This window comes from Dama dama, chromosome 3 (assembly GCF_033118175.1).
Source record: "Dama dama isolate Ldn47 chromosome 3, ASM3311817v1, whole genome shotgun sequence".
In the NCBI taxonomy this organism is placed as follows: domain Eukaryota; kingdom Metazoa; phylum Chordata; class Mammalia; order Artiodactyla; family Cervidae; genus Dama; species Dama dama.
In genome coordinates this window covers 64,326,477-64,350,383 of record NC_083683.1, presented here as the reverse complement: position 1 = coordinate 64,350,383, position 23,907 = coordinate 64,326,477, and the positions used below count along the sequence as shown (strand labels likewise).

General features: G+C 41.2%; 1 protein-coding gene across 2 annotated transcripts in view; it reads left to right on the top strand.

Moving 5' to 3' along the window:
* The first annotated feature begins 14 nt into the window (after positions 1-14).
* Positions 15-23,907, top strand: part of XPOT (exportin for tRNA) — a 154,467-nt gene continuing 130,574 nt past the window's right edge. The window contains exon 1 of one of the 2 annotated variants that reach the window (XM_061130857.1): positions 15-153. The gene's annotated coding sequence lies outside the window, so the exon portion shown is untranslated. Of the gene's footprint in view, positions 154-17,273; positions 17,373-23,907 lie in introns of those variants that run through there. The other variant, XM_061130851.1, reaches the window with a different exon arrangement.

Sequence of the window (23,907 nt, the reverse complement as noted above, 5' to 3'; positions counted from 1 at the left end):
GGACGAGGATAAGAGTTCAGGCGAGAGACGGGTGACCGCCCCTCAGCTCCTGAGCCGCTTCGGCGCTTCCGTTCCCGCAGCTCTGACTATTCGGACCCTCCGGGCAGAGCGCTAAGAGGCCAACTCGCTGCTCCGTGGAGCTGACGTTCAGAGGTGAGCTGAGAGGCCCCGCCCCGTGAGACTGCGTCAGTGCTGATGACGTCACGGTTACTTGACGTCAGTAGTTCCTGGGCTAACCTCTGGCCTGGGCTCCGCCGAGCCTGAGGCGCAGGGCTAGGAATTGAGGCTGAGGCCTAGAAGCGTGCTGGCTCTCACAACAAGGACTCTGTAGTCATTGCTTTCAAACCAACCCCAGTAAGTGGTTCATAGAAGCCTCACGTGGGTAAAAGTTTATTTCTTTTCCTTCTGTGTCTGATTTTCACCCAATCACACGAGTTAATTCTCGCCTCTGTGGGGGTTCTGGTCATCTCAAGTTCGTGCTAACGAAAGGGCTTCCGCGCAGATCTGCTCCTGGGCTTGGCCGTACTACATCAGGCTTCCTTAAAAAGTTCTCAGAATGAAGGCTACCGTAATGTAACTTCTGTTAAAGAATCTGAATCGATCCACTTTGCCATTCAGGTTAATTACAGATTTTTCTGACATTTAATAAATTCCATAACCCAGTTCATGTCCCCTGCTTGAGACACTGCCCACTGCTCACTTAGCTATTAGTTTTCTCTTTCCTTGTACATGCTTTTTTAAATTTATTTTATACTATTTAGTTATATTGTGTTTAGTCACATAAATTTACATGTCTCTTTCCCCTACGAAGTGGTGATTTCCCTAGAGCAGAGTCTAGGGTAACCTAGACTTTACAATCTTTTCATCATGGATGGCACAATGATGTTCCTTAGTCAAGTGAGGGACTTGCCGGTTTTCATTTTGTTGGTCAAATGAGATCTGTTCTGCCATTGTTACCTTTTAATATAACATCCCATAATTTGATTTTAATGAATATATAGTGTATCTGTTGCTTGCTCTCAAAGAATATAATTGAGTAAGATCAACTCTGTTAACTGTGATACAAGGCAGAATTTTATATGTTATAAAGGTAAAAAGGGAGGCAGCCGTGGTGTCTTTTTGGAGGAATCAAGGCTTTCTGGAAGACAATGTGATGGTTCTAAATGAATGAGTAGAAAAGTAAGTAATCAAAAAAACAAAAAAAATGTAGTACTAGCACCAAAACTGACAGACAGTGAAAGACAATTTTAAAGCTCATAAACATACTCAAGATATGTAAGAATTCCTTAGATAGTAAGGGTAGCATCATAGATGAGTGGGGAAAGGAAAACTCAATTAATAGTGAAGGAGACATGATTATGCGGAAGAAAAAAAAACTTTCCCTCTGTATCCTGCAACAAAAAATAATTGCGTATGTAAAAAACAAAATTGTAAACAAACTAGAAAGAAATACAAGTGAAAATTTAATTGATCTAGAAATAGAAGAACGTAATTATGAAAGAATTGGAAGAAATTACAATTCCAGGAAGGGACTGAATTGTTTGTAAAAATTTCAAGAAAACACAGTGCCATCCTTGGCGAAAGATCTTTGTAACTGTATGTCAGGCAGAGGTTTGATGTGCTTAACATATCAAGATCTAGTCATCAGAGAAATGCAGATTATTATATTTTTCAACTACCAGATTTTGCAAAAATCTTTTTTTATGTGCTGGTAGATATACAGGGACTCTGTTCTTATACCTTACAGATGGGAGTGTAACTTGGTATGACCTTCCTGGAAAACATTTGGCAATATATATTAAGGTTGTGTGTTAGTCACTCAGTTGTGTCCAACTCTTTGTGACCCCCAGGCTCCTCTGTCAATGGAATTCTTCAGGCAAGAATACTGGAGTGGGTTGCCATTTCCTTCTTCTATATATTAAGGTTAAATGAGAGTGTATGCACAATGTCTAAAACACTAAGACAAAATAGATGCTTAATAAATACTAGTTAACACTTATTGTTACTATTGTTGCTTTTATCGTTCACAACATCCGACCTTTTAATCAGCAGAGCACCTAGAATAATACCTTGAACTTATCAAATTTAATAGTAGCCAATTATTTTACCTGCAAAAGAGTTTACACAGAAATAGCCAGAGGAATTGCAATTCAGGTAATGGAAACTATGGTGGACCACAGGCAAGTCCAGAGGACATGGAAGGGCTTCCTTGGTGGCTTAGATACTAAAGAATTTACCTGCAATGCAGGTGGCCTGGGTTCGATCCTTGGGACAGGAAGATCCCGTGAAGAAGTGAATGGCTACCCACACCAGTATTCTTGCCTGGAGAATTCCATGGACAGAGAAGCCTGGCAGGCTATAGCCCATGGGGTCGCAAAGAGTTGGACACAACTGAGCGACTGAATTGAACCGAACTGAACTGAAGGGGCTGTCATAACTAAATAGTTCACGGGAGGAAGCAAAGAGTTCAAAGTATGGCCTATGGAGGCTTTTCACTGTTTGTGGTACTACAGTCTTTGATTGACTGGGCAGTGGTTGACCAGAAAGATGGTTTTCTTCTTCCTGCTAAATAGTAAAGTAGGCAATACCTTCCTGTGGGAAAGAGGTAGGGGTATGTCTCTTACAGTTTGGAGTAACTGATGATGCACAACCATGAGAGCTCTCCCTCCAGACATGTTCTGACTCCAGCTTCAGCTGAGGTTCTTTATTTCTACAAACTTAATGGATGTTTATTAATGTCTGTTTATATTTGATTGGCTGATTCTCCTTGGCTTAAAGGAATTTTGTAGGAGAAAGATACTGAGTCAGTGACATGATAGGCTATTAAAACATTGATGCTGTAAAAATACAGGTTACCTTAAAGGATCATCTGGTTTAGTCTGTTAGCAAGACGCTTTGGACAGTAGCAATAAATGTTTGCTGTTGACAATATGCTTGCCATCTACTGCTGCGTATTAAATGACCCCGAAACTTAGTGACTTTTGTTGTGTTGTTGTTCAGTCACTGAATTGTGTTCAACTCTTTGCAATCCCATGTACTGTTGCTTCTTGACCCGCATACAGGTTTCTCAGGAGACAGGTCAGGTGGTCTGGTATTCCCAGCTCTTGAAGAATTTTTCACAGTTTGTTGTGATCCACATAGTCAAAGGCTTCAGCATAGTCAGTAAAGCAGAAGTAGATGTTATTCTGGAATTCCCTTCCTTTCTCTATGATCCAACAAATGTTGGCAACTTGATCTCTGGTTCCTCTGCCTTTTCTCAACCCAGCTTGTACATCTGGAAGTTCTCGGTTCACACACTACTGAAGCCTAGCTTGAAGGATTTTGAGCATTACCTTGCTAGCATGTGAAATGAGCGGTAGTTTGAGCATTCTTTGGCATTGCCTTTCTTTGGCATTGGAATGAAAACTGACCTTTTCCAGTCCTGTGGCCACTGCTGAGTTTTCCAAATTTGCTGGCATATTGAGTGCAGCACTTTCACAGCATCATCTTTCAGGATTTGAAATAACTCAACTGGAATTCCATCACCTCCACTAGCTTTGTTCGTAGTGATGCTTCCTAAGGCCCACTTGATTTCAGATTCCAGGATGTCTGGCTCTAGGTAAGTGATCACACCATCATGGTTATCTGGGTCATGAAGATCTTTTTTGTACAGTTCTTCTGTGTATCCTGTTCACCTCTTTTTAATATCTTCTGCTTCTGTTAGATCCATATCGTTTCTGTCCTTTATTGTGCTCATCTTTGCATGAAATGTTCCCTTGGTATCTCTAATTTTCTTGAAGAGATCTCTAGTCTTTCCCATTCGATTGTTTTCCTCTATTTCTTTGGGTTGATCACTGAGGAAGGCTTTCTTACCTGTCCTTGCTATTTTCTGGAACTATGCATTCAAATGGGAATATCTTTCATTTTCTCCTTTGCCTTTAGCTTCTCTTCTTTTCTTAGCTATTCACACACACAAAATAATTACAGCTAAGTTTATTGAGTACCTAATAAATTCCAGGAACTGTACTAAGTGCCTTCTGTGTATTAACTCGTTTAATCCTTAGAACAATGTTATACTCATTACGAAAATATTTCTAAAAGAGAGAAAACCAACGTTGATCCGCAAACCCAGAGGTAGTCACTGTTGACATTTCCGGTGAACACTGGTATCCTGCCTGGAGCTCAGGATACAGCTGCCAGGAACCTTGGCTGCCGATGACTCACAGTTGAGTTATTCTCCAGAATTACCTTCTGTGAAGGCAACTGCCTCACACTAGGTTACATCCCCTCCCTGGGGACAGCCCACATCCCATGACTGGTCACTTGTAAAGGTACAAGGCACAGTCCCTCAAAGATAAATAGTTGCTTATTTTACCAAAAAAAAAAAAAAGGGTTCAATGTGGTCTTGATCCCTGGTGGGAGATCCTGCATGCTGCAGTTAAGACCCAGTGCAGCCAAAATAAATTTTTAAAAAAGGAGCAAGGGACAGTCTGAGACATCCAGCTTCAGAACTCACCTCGGAAGCAAGGCTGTGGCAGCTGCCCTGTGGTTCACCCTCTCCCTCTGCCCAGCCCTGCCTCCCCTGCAGGGGCTGCCTCTCAGAGTATTCTGTGCTAAACCACCTGCACGCAGATCTCTGCCTCAGAGTCGGTTTCCTGCAAAACCCAACCTCAGTCAACATTTCAGAGGATCAGTTCCAGTTGTTTTTTTTTTTTTTTGCATATATTTATGTTACTTTTAAAAACCTATCCAAACTTAGGTCACCCCAACAACTTTGATGTTTTCTCATCTATTGTGTTGTATGTTAACTTTTAGTTGATAACATTTTATGAATAATTTTGCATGCCACAAAGTATTTTTTTATACCACAGTTTGTAACAGCTCCGTAGGACTCATGTAATACATTATACTCAGACTTACATTCTTGAATATTTTGGTGTTTCCTGGTTTTCACTGTGGCAAACCCTGTAACTTAGACCAGCATTCATCCCGAACTTCTGTCTCACTTGCCTGCCTATGGGATGGGAAAACCAAATATTCCCATGTATTTTGTTTTCCTAACCTTGCTAGGAGTGGTGTAAATTTCTGAAGTTGAAGGGAAGTTCCAGGAAACCTTTTGCCTTCCAAATAAAATTGCACAACCAAAAATGGTATCATCTCTTCCCTGTTCTCTCTGCTTGGTAAGGAATAGGATGTCTGGGGCTGTGGTAGCCATCTTTCATCTGTGAGCAAAAAGTCAAGAAAATGAAGGGCTTCTGGCCTTAAGATCATTGAACATTTAAACCAGGGGACTTCCCTAATGCAAGGGATGTTGGTTTAATCCCTGGTTGAAGATCCTGCATACTGCAACTAAGACCCAATGCAGCCAAAATAAATTTTTTTAAAAAGCACCTACCTATCTCTGGATTTCTTGTTATGATGAGGGAAAAAACTATATTTTTTAAATGTGCTTATGTTTGGGTTTTCTGTTGCTTATAGCTGAAATAATTTATAAATGTCACTATCCTTGATGTTCATGATTAGAAGTAATGCAGTGATAAACACTTGAATAGCAATGGTTTAACGTAAAAGTCAGGGAAGAGGAATCAGGATCCTTCTCTTCCAGTGTTTCTTCTTTTTGACCTTGTGCCGCTCTGTCCTTAACCATCCTGTTTTCCTTTTCTTGTGGGGGCCAGAAAAATAAGGCATGTAAGGCTTCCTAAAGTCTTTCAAAAGGCAGTAGTTAGAAAAGGAAATAGATCTTTTATAGATCATAACCATATCTCCTCAAATAGGATATTTTACCAAAGGCAGCATGCCATTGAGTTCATAGCCACCACTGCAGAATCAGCAAGAGTTTCTTTGGAGCAAGTGTTGCATGAACTGGGTTGCATTAAGTCCTGCATTAATTTTCTGTATGTGCTGTGCTTAGTTGTTCGGTCATGTCCGACTCTCTGCGACCCCATGGACTGTAGCCCGCCAGGCTCCTCTGTCCCCGGGGCTTCTCCAGGCAAGAATACTGGAGTGGGTTGTCATGCCCTCCTCCAGTGGATCTTCCCAACCCAGGAATCAATCCCTGGTCTCCCGCATCATAGGCAGATTCTTTACCATCTGAGCCATGCTGCTGCTGCTGCTGCTGCTAAGTCACTTCAGTTGTGTCCGACTCTGCGACCCCATAGACGGCAGCCCACCAGGCTCCCCCATCCCTGGGATTCTCCAGGCAAGAACACTGGAGTGGGTTGCCATTTCCTTCTCCAATGCATGAAAGTGAAAAGTGAAAGTGAAGTCGCTCAGTCATGTCTGACTCTTAGCGACCCCATGGACTGCAGTCTACCAGGCTCCTCCGTCCATGGGATTTTCCAGGCAAGAGTACTGGAGTGGGTTGCCATAGCCTTCTCAGTCTGAACCATGAGGGAAGCCTAATTTTCTGTATATTTGCCTGGAAGTCATTAAGGTCTCTAAGGTTGGGATATTTTATCCTTTGAGGATAAACAGAGAATCAGAGAAGATGAACTGCACTACTGTTTGAAGTGAAAGGAGCAGTGCTAAATTACAAAGCAGATGTGAAGATTGTGTTTGATTTCAGCTGTCTAATGGCAGGCACTTGACATTGGCAAAACCTAAATCTAGTGAGTCTACCTCCATGAGTCCCACTTACCCAGTCTTGAGGCTGTTTCTGACTTGACAGCCGCAGAAACCTCAGGCTGGCTGGTTCAGGTTCAAAGCATGGGTATACTTTTACAGGTCACAGGGAATCAGAGTATCTAAGACCTGGGGTGTCCAAGATAGAGATGCTCTAGCTCATTCCCACTGGTGTCTTTAGGATGGAAGATGGCTCTAGATCTGGCCAGACTGCCAGCAAGTTGCTACAGACTAGACTTCCATTCATGAGCATGGACTAAAACTGGCCTGGCAGAAGCAGCAGAGTGAAAAGGCAGCCTAAGGAAATCATGTATCAAGTAAGGGGATAATATTCAGGATCTATAAGGAACTCTTACAACTCAACAACATCAAATAGAAGCCACTTTAAAAATGGGCAAGAAGATACACATCACTAATGTTTAGAGAAATGCAAATCAAAATGGCTACCATTGAAAGCAAACAAACACAAAATAACAGACGTTGGCGAGGATGTGGAGAAATTGGAACCCTTGTGCCCTCTTGGTAGGAACATAAAATGGTACAGCCCCTACGGAAAACAGTGTGCTGCTTCCTCAGAAAATTAAAATAGAATTACCATGGGATCCAGTAATCCCCTTTCTGGTATACATCCAAAAGAACTGAAAGGCTGTCAAAGAGGCACTTACACACCTGTGTTCATAACAGCATTATTCACAACAGCCAAAAGGTGGAAGCAACCCAGGTGTCTATAAATAGATGAGTGATGAAGAAAATATGGTCTATGCATACAGTAGAATATTTTTCAGCCTTAAAAAGGACAGGAGGGAGGGAATCCTGTCACATGCTACAACATGGATTATGAGGACATTATGCTAAGTGAAATAAACCAGTTGAGAAAAGACAAATATTCGATTCCATTTATGTGAGGTATCTAGAATAGTCAAATTTACAGAGACAGAAAGTAGAATCGCTGTAGTTGCCGGTGGCTGGGAGAGGGGAATGGGGACTTGCTGTTTAAGGAGTATAGAGTTTCAGTTTTGCAAAATGAAAATATTCTGGAGATCGTTGCACAATAATGTGAATGTATTTAACACTTAGGAGTGGTGGAGAAAGAAAAGTAGATCCAGATCACAGGGTCCCTCAATGCCTAAAATACATATTCACTATCTTGGCCCCTTATTTGATGACCCTTGCAAATGATATTACTCATGGTGCACTGTGTATTTTTTTATTTCTTTGGTGTATTTGGTGCATGAAATAGGACCCACTCACATCGTGTTCAGCAACAGGAGATTTAATCCAGAGAATCAGGAGCTTACAGGGTTACTGGAAAGGCTGAAGAGATAAAAGTGGGGCCTCCAGGAGTGCTTCCCAGGACAAGACTGCTGGGCTGGTTTACCAGGCAAGAGGCGATCTCTGCTGTAGACAGAGAGCTGGGGCGTCCAGGGACACCACTGGTGCTGTTGAGTTCAAAGACTCGACGCTGTCACTGTAGTCAGGAAGCCACTGCGGCTCCTGGGACCACCTCTCAGCACGCACGAAGTTAGTACCTAGACTAGTCAGTAAAGCCCAACGTGTTCACAGCTGGGTTTACTCGCAGAAACAAAGCAGGTGGCTCCAGCCTCTGATCCATCTTCCGAGTGCTTCTAATTGGCAGAAGCAGACCCCTAACTGCACGGAGATGTGGGACGTATGGTTTTTATCCTTCTTTAACACTTGCAGAGTGCTGAAGAATTGATGCTTTCGAACTATGGGGCTGGAGAAAACTCTTGAAAGTCCCTTGGACAGCAAGGAGATCAAACCAGTCAATCCTAAAGGAAATCAACCCTGAATACTCAATAGAAGGACTGCTGCTGAAGCTGAAGCTGGAATACTTTGGCCACCTGATATGAAGAGCCAACTCATTGGAAAAGATCCTGATGCTGGGAAAGATTGAAAGCAAAAGAGGGTGACAGAAGATAAAATGGTTAGATGGCATCACCGATTCAATATACATAAACTCGGGCAAACTCTGGGAGATGGTGAGGGACAGGGGAGCCTGGCGTGCTGCAGTCCATGGGGTTGCAAACAGTTGGACACGACCTGGTGACTGAATAACAACAACAGTGACACCTGCAGTCTCAGAAACACTAGAGGACTTCCCTGGTGGTCCAGTGGTTAGGAATCTGCCTCGTAATGAAGGGGACTCGGGTTTGATCCCTGGTTGGGGAACTCAGATCCCACATGCCACAGAGAAGCTACTGAGCCCACGTGCTCTGTAGCTCACCTGTCACAACTAGAGAGTCTGTGCACCTCAACAAAAGACCCTGCATCACACAACTAAGTCCCGACCCAGCCAAACAAATATTAAAAAGAAAAGAAATACTAGAGGTTTGGCATAAATGCTGAGAGCCAGTTCAGAGCAACCACCACTACTGTATTGTAGCTTTAGACTCCTTCTCGTCTTTGGCCAGTTCCTTACTCCTTTCCTTGAGAAATCTCTGACACCCCCTTCTCTACCTCCACCCTTAATGAAATGCCCTTTGTGAGCTTCCCTAGGTCCTAGCTCTAGCTGTGTGACCTATGTAGTTCTCTATATCATTATAGCCCGGTTACTTCTTCCGGGCTTCCCTGGTAGCTCAGCCTGCAATGCAGGAGCCCCCTGTTTGATTCCTGGGTCGGGAAGATCTGATGGAGAAGGGATAGGCTAACCACTCCAGTATTCTGGCCTGGAGAATTCCATGGACTATCCATGGGGTCGCAAAGAGTCAGACATGACTGAGCGACTTTGACTTTATTCCTCCACTAGACTATAAACACCTTAAAAGTAGAAACTTGGTGTATTATTTGTTAAGAATAATAAGTAGTTCCTGTATTATGACATCCCAAGTAGCGTTTCTTTTGCTATTTTCTTTGCTCCAACTTTTGTGTGCTGATATCTGTATGGTAAAAGCAAAAAAAGGTAACTTTCTGGCTTTTTGGCAGAGCAAAGAGTAGTTCCACCAATACTCTCTATATGTGTATCCTTATTTGACTCTCTGTGTACCTATATAGGTACAACTATACTCCAGTAAAGTGAAAGTCGCTCAGTCGTGTCCGACTCTTTGCTACCCCATGGACTGTACAGTCCTTGAAATTCTCCAGACCAGAATCCTGGAGTGGATAGCCTTTCCCTTCTCCAGGGGATCTTCTCAACCCAGGGATTGAACCCGGGTCTCCCGCATTGCAGGTGAGTTCTTTACCAGCTAAGCCACAAGGGAAACCCCATATTTCAATAAAAATTAATTTTAAAAAATACTTGAAGTTCTAAAATTCCAGAACTCTATGAATAAATTCTACTTTGTTTTTCATTCAACAATTATTACTTCTGTATAGTGGAACTTTTTTTACCCTCTGAAGTCTAAGCTTCTGTGGGATTTCAATTTTGTTTCCTCACATCTTCCATGATACCTAGTCCAGTGTCCTGCATAGTACAAAACAGGCTCTTAAGAGGTAAGAAATAAATATATAGATTGAGATCTTTCCAAGGGGAAATATTCATCAAGTTTTCTCCTCTTTACTGTCATATGTTACTTTCTTTTGGGGGTGACATTCAAATGTAATTTGAGTATGCCTCCAAGAAATCAGTCCTCAACATTTTTGGAAATGTTTCTGTAGTCAGAGCTGAGATTCTTTTCCTTAGAGCAGGGCTGTGTTCACTGCCCTATTGTCTATTCCTGTGACTGAATGTAAAGGTTTCTTTTATGAAAATTGTGCTGCATGCATATAAAATACTCTTGGCCTGTGGATAATGCCAGATATAGTAGGGAGTTTTCTATAGGGAACCAGTTTTTATTCTGCTCCCTGTCACTTACACAGGGCAGTCATAAAATCACAAGATCATTCAACAGTTTTTCTCAATCTTGGAGGAATCACTTTTTTAGGAAATGAAGTTTAAAAAGAAAAAAAAAGGAAATAAAATTCTCTCTAAACATATAAATGACCTATGGACAAGGCATAATGTTTCTGAAACTTTGACTTATGTCAGTCTCAAGAAAAAAAGTTACCATGAATGCAGATTAAACAAAGCCCAAAAGCATGTGAAAGGGAAAGAAAACAAGTACCTTTTAAAAAAATAATTATATTTAGCTGCTATTTTACATTATGGTTCCCCTGATGGCTCAGATGGTAAAGAATCTGCCTGCAAAGCAGGAGACCTGAGTTCAATCCCTGGGTCAGGAAGATCCCCTAGAGAAGGGAATGGCAACCCACTCCAGTATTCTTGCCTGGAGAATATCATGGACAGAGAGGAGTCTGATGGGCTAAGTCCATGGGTTCACAGAGAGACACAACTGAGTGAGTTTCACTTTGATATTACATTCTAGGGGAACAGCAAAATTCACCTCTGGGGTAAATGGAGATTCTGTTTGAGGAGAGGGGAAAAAACAAAAAGACCAGCCCTTGGGATTGTGAGCTAGTCTCTATGGGGATGATTTGACAGTGAAAATTTTTAATGCTTTGTTTGGAGTAATAAAATTACAGTGATTTGGACCTGTGGAACTCAGAAAAGAGATGAAGGAGAAGGAAATCTGAGCAAAATGGCAGCAGGCAGGACCTGAGAAGAAAATATAGTGATAAATTCCCTGTGTTGAAAGTGACCATAGAACTTTTGGATACTTATATTTTCTGTCCTGTGCTTGTGAAAGTGAAAAATCGTTCAGTCGTGTCCGACTCTTTGCGACCCCATGGACTGTAGCCCATGAGGCTCCTCCATCCATGGGATTTTCTAGGAAAGAATACTGGAGTGGGTTGCCATTTCCTGTGCTTACAGTATAGTAATTCCTCTTGTAATTCCCAGACCTTCAGTAAGTCTTTTGTAAACAACCACTGGTACAGAATGGTTCTTCAGGAATAAATGAGGGGGGGGGAGGCAGTGGTGACGGCTAGGATGAAGTGGGGCAAAGAGGAGATAGCAGCCACTAAGAAGGAGAAATTTAGAGAAGGCCAAGAATTCCTTCTTAACCTTGGGGTATCCTTGGGGAATCACCACCTATGTATTCAAGGGCCAGGTAAACCTAGAGGCCTGGGACCCTTGAGGTCATTCGACGCTACACATGAAAGGTTAAAGCCTGATCCCCAAGCAACAGAAACAACCTCCCTCCCCAGATTGTGCAGGATCAGCATGGATGGGCTGAGGTGCTCTTTAAGGACTTGAATACAGAGAATTCATAGAGAAAATTGGAGACTGATATTAAGAACCATTCATCTCACTGAAGAAACTGCATACCTAGGAAAAAGAGCAAGAAAAACGGCATATTTAGAAACCATAGAACTGTGTGACCTGTTCGCATGTGAATCTGCGCATCCTTAATGACTGTCACCATGGAAGCGAGGCAGTCTGACGGGGTGCTTTCTTAGCACAGTGTATACAAAGGAGAGAGATAACAGCTCGTCATGTACTGTCTGATACCTTCCTTATTTATCTGTGTTGATCCTGTACCTCTGACTATTAGCCTCCGACACTTCTCCTCCTAATAGCATCAAGCGCAGTGCTAAGAATATATTAGGCACTAAAACACATATACTGATTGACTGAATTGAATAAATTATATTTCTGCTGTGTCTTCCTTTCTAAGCTATAGAGAGAGTCGCCCAACCGAAATTTGATTTTAAAAATGACTCCTGGGAATTCCCTGGCAGTCCAGTGGTTAGGACTCTGCAGTTTCGCTGCCGGCAGGGTGGTGGGGTGGGGGTGGGTTCAGCCCCTGATTGGGGAATTAAGATCCTGTAAGTCTGACAACAATCTCCCCACCCCGAAAAAAAAAAGAAAGAAAAACCTCTTATATTTATCTAGAGGATCAAAACTAGGCCATTTTCCTAATTGGACTGCCCCAACGTGCATTTCAGATTGGAGGGGGTGAAAGGACAAAGATTAGGTACTCTAAGGCTCTTTATCTCATTAGGAGACTAACATGTGAGTAGTAGATAGATGAGTAAGTAAATTCACTTGCATCAGTAAGGCTATTCAAGGCCCAGAGGCTTTTTGTGAAGACTTGCATGCAGTGCTGTTTTCTGCTTGGGTGGCAAAAACAAGGCTGGCAGCGGTTCCTGAGTGAGTAATGTCAGGCCTGGGTTAAAGCCCAGAGGACAGGGAGTTCCCCAGATTTGAACTTCAAACTGAGAAAGCTTTTTGGGCACCTTACATTCAATGAACATTCAGCCTGGGAAGCCTTCTTATTATAACGCTTTGAGTGAATGATAATCTTTTAGTGTAGCCTTTTCCCTAATATATTTAACATTTCATTTTAGTTTGTCATCTGTATAATTGCCCTGCATGTCAATAACTTTCATTTCTACTCTTAATGTTTTGTTATTTCACATTTCTTTTTTAAAGTATTTAAATGTAGACATAGCCTCTTTGTTTTAATAGCTGGGGGGGGGGGGGGGGGTGCCTAAGTTTGCCACTTTTAAATCTGGGTTCCTTTAGTTTCAACAGATTCTCAGCATGTGCCACCTCCAGCTTACAGATTGATATTCCAGTCATGTTTGAGGCTGAAAACAGCTGCAAGAATTTGTCCTTTGAATTCTTTAGCAGTTGCTTCCAGTTGATAAAGTCCAAATTTGGCTGGTTGGTGGATCAGCTACTGGGATGTGATTACCATCATGATATCACCCCATTGGGACAAACCAAATGGGACCAGCCTCTCATGGAACAGGCTGCAGAGGTCACCACTGCCAGAGAGGAACAGGTTAAATCCTTCCAAACCTGCTAAGGAATTTGACCTAGTTTCTGGAAATTAGAGTGTATGATGAAAAGTATATTTGGTTGCAAATGTGTTTCTTTCTTTCTCAAAATTACTTTTGAACCCCTGTGAGACAGGAATCTCATGGACTCAGGTACCACCGTTAATAAGCTTGATTAATTCAGTATGAAATTTGGGGAGCAGACAAATAATATGACTTCATTTTATGAAAAGAATGTTTAGGCTTATAGTGGTGAATGTCTGTGGAGACACAGTTGACATGCTTCCAGCACTCTCGTCTCCTATCTTTTGACCCCTCTATTTAAAACAGTGGCAGGCACAGGTGCTCCGTCAGTGTTGAAGAAGTGAGAACGAATTTGAAAAGCTCCTCACAACCTGGCTCCTAACTACTTTTCCAGTTGTGGTATATCCAACTGCCCTCTCCCCAAAACATCCAATTTATACTTTGGCAAAATAGTTATTGAGTTTCCTAAAAATCTCTCCTGCTTTCCCACTTCTGTACCTTTGCTGTTACTGTACCAGTGGCCTGGAATATTCTTCTCTCATATCCCAGAATATGCAAAAGTTACTGTTTTTCAAGCCTCATCTCAAATGCTACTTCCTTCATGAAAATTTTACTGATGATCTCAATAAGGTAAATCCAAGCCTCTTTGCCTTCTAACTCATAAAACTCTGTACCTCCTGGTCATTTATTCTCAACTATTTTATCACATAATTATCTCTGTAGTTAATGTATTACAAGCTTGCCATATAGTAATCTTGAAGATTGGCACTGGGTCTTATTCATCTTTACAGTAACTCGCACATAGTTGATACTCAGTAATTGTTGTTATTCAGTCACTCAGTTATGTCCAACTCTTTGTGACCCCATGGATTGCAGCACGCCAGGCTTCCTTGTCTTTCACCATCTCCCAGAGCTTGCTCCAACTCTTGTCCATTGAGTCAGTGATGCCATCCAACCATCTCATCCTCTGCCTCCCCCTTCTCCTGCCTTCAATCTTTCCCAGCATCTGTCTTTTCTAATGAATCAGCTGTTTGCATCAGGTGGCCAAAGTGTTGGAGCTTCAACTTCAGCATCAGTCCTTCTAATGACTATTCAGGACTGATCTCCTTTAGGATGGACTGGTTGGATCTCCTTGCAGTCCAAGGGACTCTCAAGAGTCTTCTCCAACACCACAGTTCAAAAGCATCAATTATTCGGCTCTCAGCTTTCCTTATGGTCTAACTCTCACATCCATACATGACTACTGGAAAAATCATAGCTTTGACTGTGTGGGCCTTTGTCAGCAAAGTAATGTCCCTGTTTTTAATATCCTGCCTAGGTTTGTCATAGCTTTTCTTCCAAGGAACAAGCGTCTTTTAATTTCATGGCTGCAGTCACCATCTGCAGTGATTTTGGAGCCCAAGAAAATAAAGTCTGTTACTGTTTCCGTTGTTTCCCCATCTATTTGCCATGAAGTGATGGGACCAGATGCCATGATCTTCGTTTTTTGAATGTTGAGTTTTAAACCAGCTTTTTCAGTGTCCTCTCTCACCTTCATGAAGAGGCTCTTTAGTTCCTCTTTGCTTTCTGACATTAAGATGGTGTCACCTGCATATCTGAGGTTATTGATATTTCTCCTGGCAATCTTGATTCCAGCATTTGCTTCATCCAGCCCAGCATTTTGCATGGTGTACTCTACATATAAGCTAAATAAGCAGGAAGACAATATACAGCCTTGATGTACTCCTTTCCCAATTTGGAACCAGTCCATTGTTCCATGTCGGTTTTAACTGTTGCTTCTTGACCTACATACAGGTTTCTCAGGAGGCAGGTAAGATGGTCCGATATTCCCACCTCTTCTGTAAGAATTTTTCAAGTTGTGATCCAGACAGTCAAAGCCTTTAGCATAGTCAGTGAAGCAGAAGTAGATGTTTTTCTGGAATTCTCTTGCTTTTTCTATGATCCAACGGATGTTGGCAGTTTGATCCCTAGTTCCTCTGCCTTTTCTAAACGCAGCTTGAATATCTGAAAGTTCATGGTTCACATACTGTTGAAGCCTGGCTTGGAGAATTTTAAGCATTACTTTGCTAGCATGTGAAGTGTGTGCAATTGTGTGGTAGTTTGAACATTCTTTGGTGTTGCCCTTCTTTGGGATTGGAACGAAAACTGACCTTTTCCAGTCCTGTGGCCACTGCTGAGTTACCATATTTGCTGGGAAATTGAGTGCAGCATTTTAACAGCATCGTTGCTTAGGATTTGAAATAGCTCAGCTGGAATGCAAAAGTAGGAACTCAGTAATTAGTTGTTGAAATAATTATTGTATTCAATTTTACTAATGCTGTACTGTGAACCCCAGAAAATTGTTTTTATCAGTTTTCTTAATAAAATATAAATGTTGTTCTCATAAATGGACACTGTTTAAACTCCCAAATAGATTGGAGTTGTATTTGTCAACATTTTATTTCTAGTTATTTCTGTAAAAGATTGGAGCCCTCATTAAGACAAAAAGACTCTCCCTTTGTGTTTTAAATGATCATGGACTTGTTTAGTTCTTTTAGTGACATCACTAAAATTTATATCTTGTGTTCCTCAGAGAAGATCTTTTGAGTATTTTTTTCCTAAGTATGTATGTATCATTAAATTTTAATTCCTCTGATCATTCATTTCTTTTGTTTTCACCTATGTTACTTAAAGTTGGCATTTCCATCCATTTATCCATTTACATGTAGGGCAAAGGTCTTCATGGAGACTTTTGGAGCTGTGCTTTCTGCATATTATTAAGCATTTTTTCTACAAATGATCTCGTCTTGACACTTAGTAATAAAACTAAAAATTCTCTCCCATTTTTAAATAGTTAGCTATCACCACATGCAAAGGTTGAAGAGAGAGGAGATGAAGCACAGATTATCCAAGAATTAAGGCTGGAAGTGAATTGAAAGCTTCCCTCTTAAAAGCAAGCACACCACTATATGTTTTATTTCCTGAAACTTCTAGTTTTCCTGAGGAAGGCATGTACTATCTCATTCAGAAGATTCTAAGGATTTAAGACAAAAGATGAGAAGAAGTGGAAAAAACTGTCCTTTTCAAAAATTTGGGATGGTCTTTATTCTGACCGCTACATGAGTAGCAGTCCCAAATTATTACTTTCCAAGTCTTGTAAAACCATTATTCCTAAAACAAATGCTGCTTCAGTCAAACCCTCACCAGTTCTTATTTTAAATGAAATTCTCTTGTTACCACACTTCTTCTCTTGCTTAGAGCCTTGACTCTCTATGTCCTCTCTTTTTGTTACTCTCTCCCCATCTCATTTCCTTCTTTTCTAGTCATATTTCTGTCCTTCTTCTCATTGTCTTTATTCTAAGTTATAATGTATGTACTTAAAATACTTTCACATTTTTAAAGTAATTTCATAGTCTTCCTGTCTTAATTAATGTTTTTCAGAATATCCATTTCTTATTGAAAACATCTGTTGAGCATCTGTCATCAGTCAGATCCTGAGCTAGGTAAGGAGATATAATCACAAACAAATGATATAAGGCCCCTGTAAGGAGCTCATAGTCTGCTGGAGATGGCATTCACTAAGTAAATAATAACATAGCTTATTTGTCTAATAACTCAAAGTCTATGATAGAGTGGAGTTGAAGGTAGCTTTACTGAGAAAGTGATATTTAAGCTGAATATTGTGAATACAAGTATGAATGAGGTATGAAGGGGCTTGGCATGCTCAAAATAAAGAGAAAACATGGGGGGTGGGGAAGGATGGGAAAAAAAGAAAGAAGACAGATGTGGTGGGAAAGTTTTGAGCCAGGGGTAGAGTGATTTGAGGGGAGATAGGTAGGGACCCAGAGAAGGCAATGGCACCCCACTCCAGTACTCTTGCCTGGAAAGTCCCATGGACGGAGGAGCCTGGTAGGCTACAGTCCATGGGGTCGCGAAGAGTAGGACATGACTGAGTGACTTCACTTTCACTTTTCACTTTTATGCATTAGAGAAGGAAATGGCAACCCACTCCAGTGTTCTTGCCTGGAGAATCCCAGGGATGGAGTCGCACAGAGTCGGACACGACTGAAGTGACTTAGCAGTAGCAGGTAGGAACCGGAACATGTAATGCCACTATGGGCCAGGTTATATATTTTGGACTTAATCCTAAGAAAAATGAAAAAGCTATTGGAAAGTTATAAATAAAAAGGATGTAATCAGATTTTATTATTTTAAAAGTAACTGTGGAGAAATTTAAGATTCAGGAGACCCCTAAAAATGCTATTGCTGTAACATAGATGTTAATGACATTGGTTTGGACTAGTAAAGATGGGAAGAAGTATGTGTTTTGAAATTCTATTCTGGACAGAATTCACAGGACTTAACACTTCCCTGTGGATGAGTTTAGATCTGTCCTGTCTAGAGACAGAGGGGGAGGTGAAATGACTTCTCTTGAAGCATAAGAGTCTTACTCAAGATTAATTCATGATAATATAGTAGTTCATGATGGAAAGATGTGAATAAAAGAAGAGGAGACTTCATCTTATTAGAATATAAATGCCATGCCATAAGCCAGGGATTTTTAATTCCTTGTTTACTACGGTATCTCTAGTGGTTGGAATAGTGCCTGGCACATACCTGCTAAATAAATAGTTGTGGAATGACTGCCTAGTGCCACAGTTACAGTACAGAAACTATCTAAGCAGTTGCCTTGGCCAAGACTCTAATTATAAGAAGAAAAATCCAGATTGAATTTGCCGTCACACCTCACATTGTCTCTCTAAAGAGGCAATGAGAGAAAGCTTTGTTTTTGTTTATTTATTTACTTATTTGGCTGTTCCTGGTCTTGGTTGTGGCACATGGGATCTCTAGTCATGGCGTGTGTGATCTAGTTCCCTAGTCAGGGATCAAACCTGGACTCCCTGCATTGGGAGCATGGAGTCTTAGCCCCTGAACCACCAGGGAAGTCCCAAACCTTTGTTTTTTAATCATGGGAAGCTGGAGAATTTAAGCTAAGCAGCCAGCTGGTCTATAGGAATAAAGATGCACAAAATACTTGCCTGGGCAGCTCGGCTGGGACCAGGTGAAGGTCCTCGAAGCCTAGTGGCTTAGCAGGACCTCACTGTTGGAAACCACAGAGAATCTGAGTGTATCTGAGTGTGTGGGCTAAATTCCTGACTTTAATTATAAATGGAAATTCATCATTGCTTATATCACACATCTGTGAGACTTATAGATTGCGTCATCAGCAGAACCCAAGAACAAAAGAACCAAAGCCTGTCTACAGTCATCTTCCAGCTCTCCTAAACTGAATTTTCCAAGTTGAAATAGCCAAGTCTAATAGTAAGCTGAAAGCAGCCGGTTCATCTGGTGTCTACTGCAGAGGCTGGAAAACTGCCACTTGTGGGACCAGTTAGCCTGTAGCCCATTGTTTACTTTTTAACAGCTTTATTGAGATATAATTCACATACCCTACAGTTGCCCTTTTAAAGTGTACAGTTCAATGGTTTTTTGGTGTATTTATTGAGTTGCACTATCTTCACCACAATTGATTTTATAACATTTTCATCACATATCCCCAGAAAACCCTCACCCATGAGCAGTTCCTCTCCCTGTTGCCAAAACCTGCCAGCCCTCGTATTCTTTTTTTGTGTTTTGTCTATAGATGTGTGTTTTCTGGACGTTTCTTATAAGTGGAATCATACAATAGGTGGTTTTTTTGTGACTGGCTTCTTTTACTTAGTATGTTTTCAGGATTCATCCAGGTTGTGGCACAACAATGCTTCTTTCTTTTTTACTGCCAAAAGAATGAAATGGATGTTTCCATATTTTGACTATGATGAATAATGCTTCCATGAACATTTGTGTACAGTGTTTTGTGTGGACATATATTTTCATTTCTCTTGGGTATATACGTAGGAGTGGAATTGCTAGATGATATATAACTCCCTGCTTAGATGTTTGAGAAACTGCCAAACTGTTTTCCAAGGCTGCTGTGACATTTTACAATTCCCACAGTAATGTATGAGGGTTGCAGCTTCTGCATATTCTTGCCAACACGTGTTATTATTTGTCTTTTTGATTATAGCCATCAAGGGGTGAGGAATGATATCTCATTAGGTTTTGTTTTGCATTTCTGTAATTTACAGCTTATTTTTATACAGTGTGAAAACTATGAATGGTTTTTACATTTTTTTAATGTTGAAAAAAATCAAAAGAAGAATATTTACCTGAAATTTCAATTTCAGTGTCTAAAAATAAAGTTTTAGGGAAATACAGTCTCACCAATTTATTTTGCATTGTCCGTGGCTGCCTTTCTCCCTGCAACAGAGCTGAATAGTTACAACATTTGACTGCATGCCCTGCAAAGCCTAAAATGTTTACTGTATGTTCATTTACAGAAAATATAGTTGGATGAGACTTGCCTACAATGTAGTTGGTGAGACTGCAAAGAATCCAGGATAGAAAGGAGGAAATATCACTGTCCAGTATAAATGGATTTTTAAAAAAATAAAAATAGGGGATGCAAACGAGCAGAACAAGGGAGCTAGTCAGGATGTTATGGGTCTTAGGGAGACTACCGTATGTTCACTTGAGTCATTATTATAAGATCCTTCCATATCTGGGCTTTCCACATCTTGCAGTTCTCGCCCAGAGTTCTATTCCCAATCTACTGCTCTGGTTATATATTGTTCATCAGAAAGCTCCAGGGAGGTCCCATGCCTGCAGACCTCTTCTTCAGGAACACTTAGCCAGTGTCCTACATGATCTGCCCAAGTTAATTTTCTGACACTTACCTTCTATCGAAGATGTGCATGCGCTAAGTCGCTTCAGTCATGTCCAACTCTTTGCGACACCATGGACTGTAGCCCGCTAGGCTCCTCTGTCCATAGGATTCTCCAGGCAAGAATACTTTACCACTGAGCCACCGTGGAAGCCCTCTGTTGGAGACACCTCACCTGAATTTCAGGATTCTATGCTTTCACTCATACTTTCTTTTCTACTTGGAATGCTTTTCTCTTCTCCAAATCCTAGACACATTTTATTATTATCATAAAATATTTCAAGCATACAGAGAAGATGATAATATAGGGATATCTGTGCACTCATCACCAAGCTTTGTCAAATCTTTTGCCATCTTCTTTAGTTTGAAAAAAAATTTGCACACTTATGAAACAATATTACCTGCGTAGATACTTTTAAAACCTCCACAAATACTAAATCTTCTAAGTTCGGCCTTGTTAATGAACCTAATCAGAATTAAACTTCTTTCTGTGATTTCCTGTAACCCTTTCTTTCTACCTATACCATCTGACTTATTCTACCCTTGTAATATCTTCAAGTGTTCCATTATCATTCCCATAGAGTGGTACAAAGATGATTTTAGATAGTCCAAGGTAAAGGCATTTAAAATGTTTAGAATTGTGTTTATTTAAAAATGCATATTAGAAATATGTAAGCACAAGTATTTAAAAATGTATATCTAGAACTTCAACGCCATGATTTCCCAGATACTCTAGGTAAAGGTACTAGAAAAATATGGAGTAAATAATGATGTTAGAAAAATATGGAGTAAATGATGTTAGAAAAATATGGAGTAAACCAAAATACAGATGATATGGTAAAAGTTTCGAAGGTTGTACTCAGTTTAGCTTAGAGAATTTAGCTTTTTAAAACAGAGACCCAGTTTTATTAACTTTTGTATATCCTAAGTATCCAACTAACTCCAAATTAAGTCGAAGTAAATCCAAACTCTCTGGGACAGCGAGATCCTTGAAAATTGTGTGAAACCTCCCAAACCTCTGACAGACCACATTTAGACATTGTCGCCACATTGAGCGTCCCCAGCGCATATGCCAAGGACAGATGGTTGCTTTTTTTCCCCCTGTCTCTTCCCTGTCCATTATGACAAGGTGCCCCAGTTGGGACTTGATAAATATGAAATAATGCTAATAACAGTCATCATCTGAAGGAATGAGGACTCAGAGTTGCCAGAATGCTGTCATTCGTATCCACTTCAACAGACCAGTCTCAGCAAATTTCAGTCTATGGGCCATTTTAGAGAAATATTTCGCCTCCTTAAAAATCACTGTTTTGTGGCATCTTTTCATTACTGTTAACACAGAACCATCTGAAGTCAACTGAATTGGCAACTGAATTTGGTCTTGAGACTTGGCGGCGAGGAATCGTTTTGTCGTGTAGCAAGCCCAAAGCATCATGCTAGCCAAATTATGTCATACAGTTACCAAACTGCTGTCCAGCCTTCCAGCTTCTCTGAGTAAATATGGCCTTCTCAGAAGTTTCACCCCTCCTACCCAAAAATGACCTTGTATGCTGTCAAATATCAGAGAATCCTCATTGTGATGAAATCTTTCACTCTATGTATTAGTATTTCCTTTCTTACAGCCTGTGTTTTGAGGTGGTGTTTTGTTAATATGGGGGGGTCAGGGGAACCCCTGATGCTTCTGAGTCACAAAAGAAGATCAGAACATATTAAAAGTTTGGTTGAACCCCCAAAGCTTTACTCATATTAGACTGGATATGCTTCTCAACAAAGCCCGAGAAGCTTCTCTAAGTAGGTTTAACTTTTGCTTCTTAACTCCCACTGCCAAGGCACAGATCTTTCCTGATTCTAAAATTCCACACCAAGACTGGCTTCTAGCCAGGGTACAGATATAACCTTATTACTTTATCATCCAAATGAGAACACTATTGAAAATGTAGCAGAGTTGCTGGGGGAAAAAAAAAGTGTAAACCATCCAGGAACACCATGATGTTAAGTCACCATACTTAAAATATTGTGAGCCGTTTAGCCTCTGCAGCAGAGCCTCTCAAATTGAGGTCTGGACTTCAGCTTGAAAGTCTGTGGAGTTTCTTAGGAAGTTTAAAGTTTCGTTTTTATTTCAGTGGAATGCCTGTTTTTGCATTGTTTATGTTGGGTCATTGTTTGTCCCTAAGTGGGGGAACTTTTGAGTGTCCTCAGCCAAAAAGAGAACAGAAACAGGTACTTCCCTGGTGGTCCAGCGGTTAAGACTTCTTTGCCCTCCCAATGCAGGGGGCACCGGTTTGATCCTTGGTTGGGGAACTAGAATCCCACATACCGCAGGGCGCAGTGAAAAATAAATAACCACATTTCAAAAATTTTCTTTTACTTTAAAAGAAAATTTTTAAAAATAGCAATACATTGGGGGAAAAAAAGAACACAAGCAGATTTCAAACACAGTGAAAAGTTCAAGCCAAGGGACAGTCCGAGGCTAGCGTGGCCTGTACGTAAAGATGTGTAGCAGTTCTGAAGAGCACAGTGAAATGTGATTTCAGTAGACTGAAGAACTTAAGGGCCTTTGTGATACATTCTACCATCTTCATTTTGTGAGGAGAGGTGGACTTTGAGCAAAACATCACATGTGACATTGATACTAATTTACATTTAATTTTGTAAACTTTTAAACTATACACTTGTGCTGATTTTATAAGAACATATGGGGGCTTCCCAGATGGCTCAGTTGGTAAAGAATACACTTGCAATGCAGGAGTCACAGGAGCCGTGGGTTCGATCCCTGGGTGGGGAAGATAGCCTGGCGGGCTTCAGTGCATGGGGTCAGAAAGTCGGACACAACTGAAGTGACTGAGCACAAAAGAACAGTTTTCTCACACCTAGATCTGTGTTAGCACATTTTAAAGAAGACTGACAACAAAAATTAATTTAATTTTGAAGATCAGCAAGAATTAAATTTAGCAATCAAAACTCCTAGAGCAGTTGTGTTTTTCTGTCTTCTTTATCCAATTTTGCCCCCTGGTGGTTATAGTTGGTAATAGAGGGAAAATGTTTAGTTGCCAAGTAGTGTTTGACTCCTGCGACCCCCATGGACTGTAGCCCACCAGTCTCCTCTGTCATTGAGATTTGCCAGGCAAGAATACTGGAGTGGGTTGCCATTTCTTTCTCCAAGGGATCCTCCCTACCCAGGAACAGAACCCATGTCTCCCGCATTGGCAGGCGGGTTCTTCACCATGGAGCCACCTGTGAAGCCCCAGGATGTAAAATACTCCCTTTATAAATGTGTCCTTTCCAGATTCATTTGCAGGTTAGCTGTGCTGAAGACAGAGTAATTTCTGTGTAGGAACAATGTTCTAAATAATGGCTAATATTGCAGAATAGCCTACAAAACCCCACAGTGGCCCTGTTCCGCTTGATCTACACCCACCACCCTCCTGTTCTACCCTGCTGCTCCTGCTAAGTCACTTCAGTCGTGTCGGACTCTTTGTGACCCCATGGCCTGCAGCCCACCAGGCTCCTCTGTCCATGGGATTTCTCCACAAGAATACTGGAGTGGGTTGCCGTTTCCTTCTCCAGGGGATCTTCCCAACTCGGGGATCGAACCTGCATCTCTTTTGTCTCCCGCATTGGCAGGCGGGTTCTTTACCACTAGCACCACCTGGGAAGCCTCTTCTGTCCTCCGTGCTGGCAAAACAAGCCACTTAACCACTGTCCCTACCATCGCCACTAATGACTCCGTCTGCATCCCCACCACAAGTAGAAAGAGGAAGGAGGGGAATTAGTGGCTCCATCAAATACAACATCTTTATTTATAGGCACAACTTATGCCCTGCAATCCTATACCTCTCCTAGGGTCTTCAAAGGAGTGG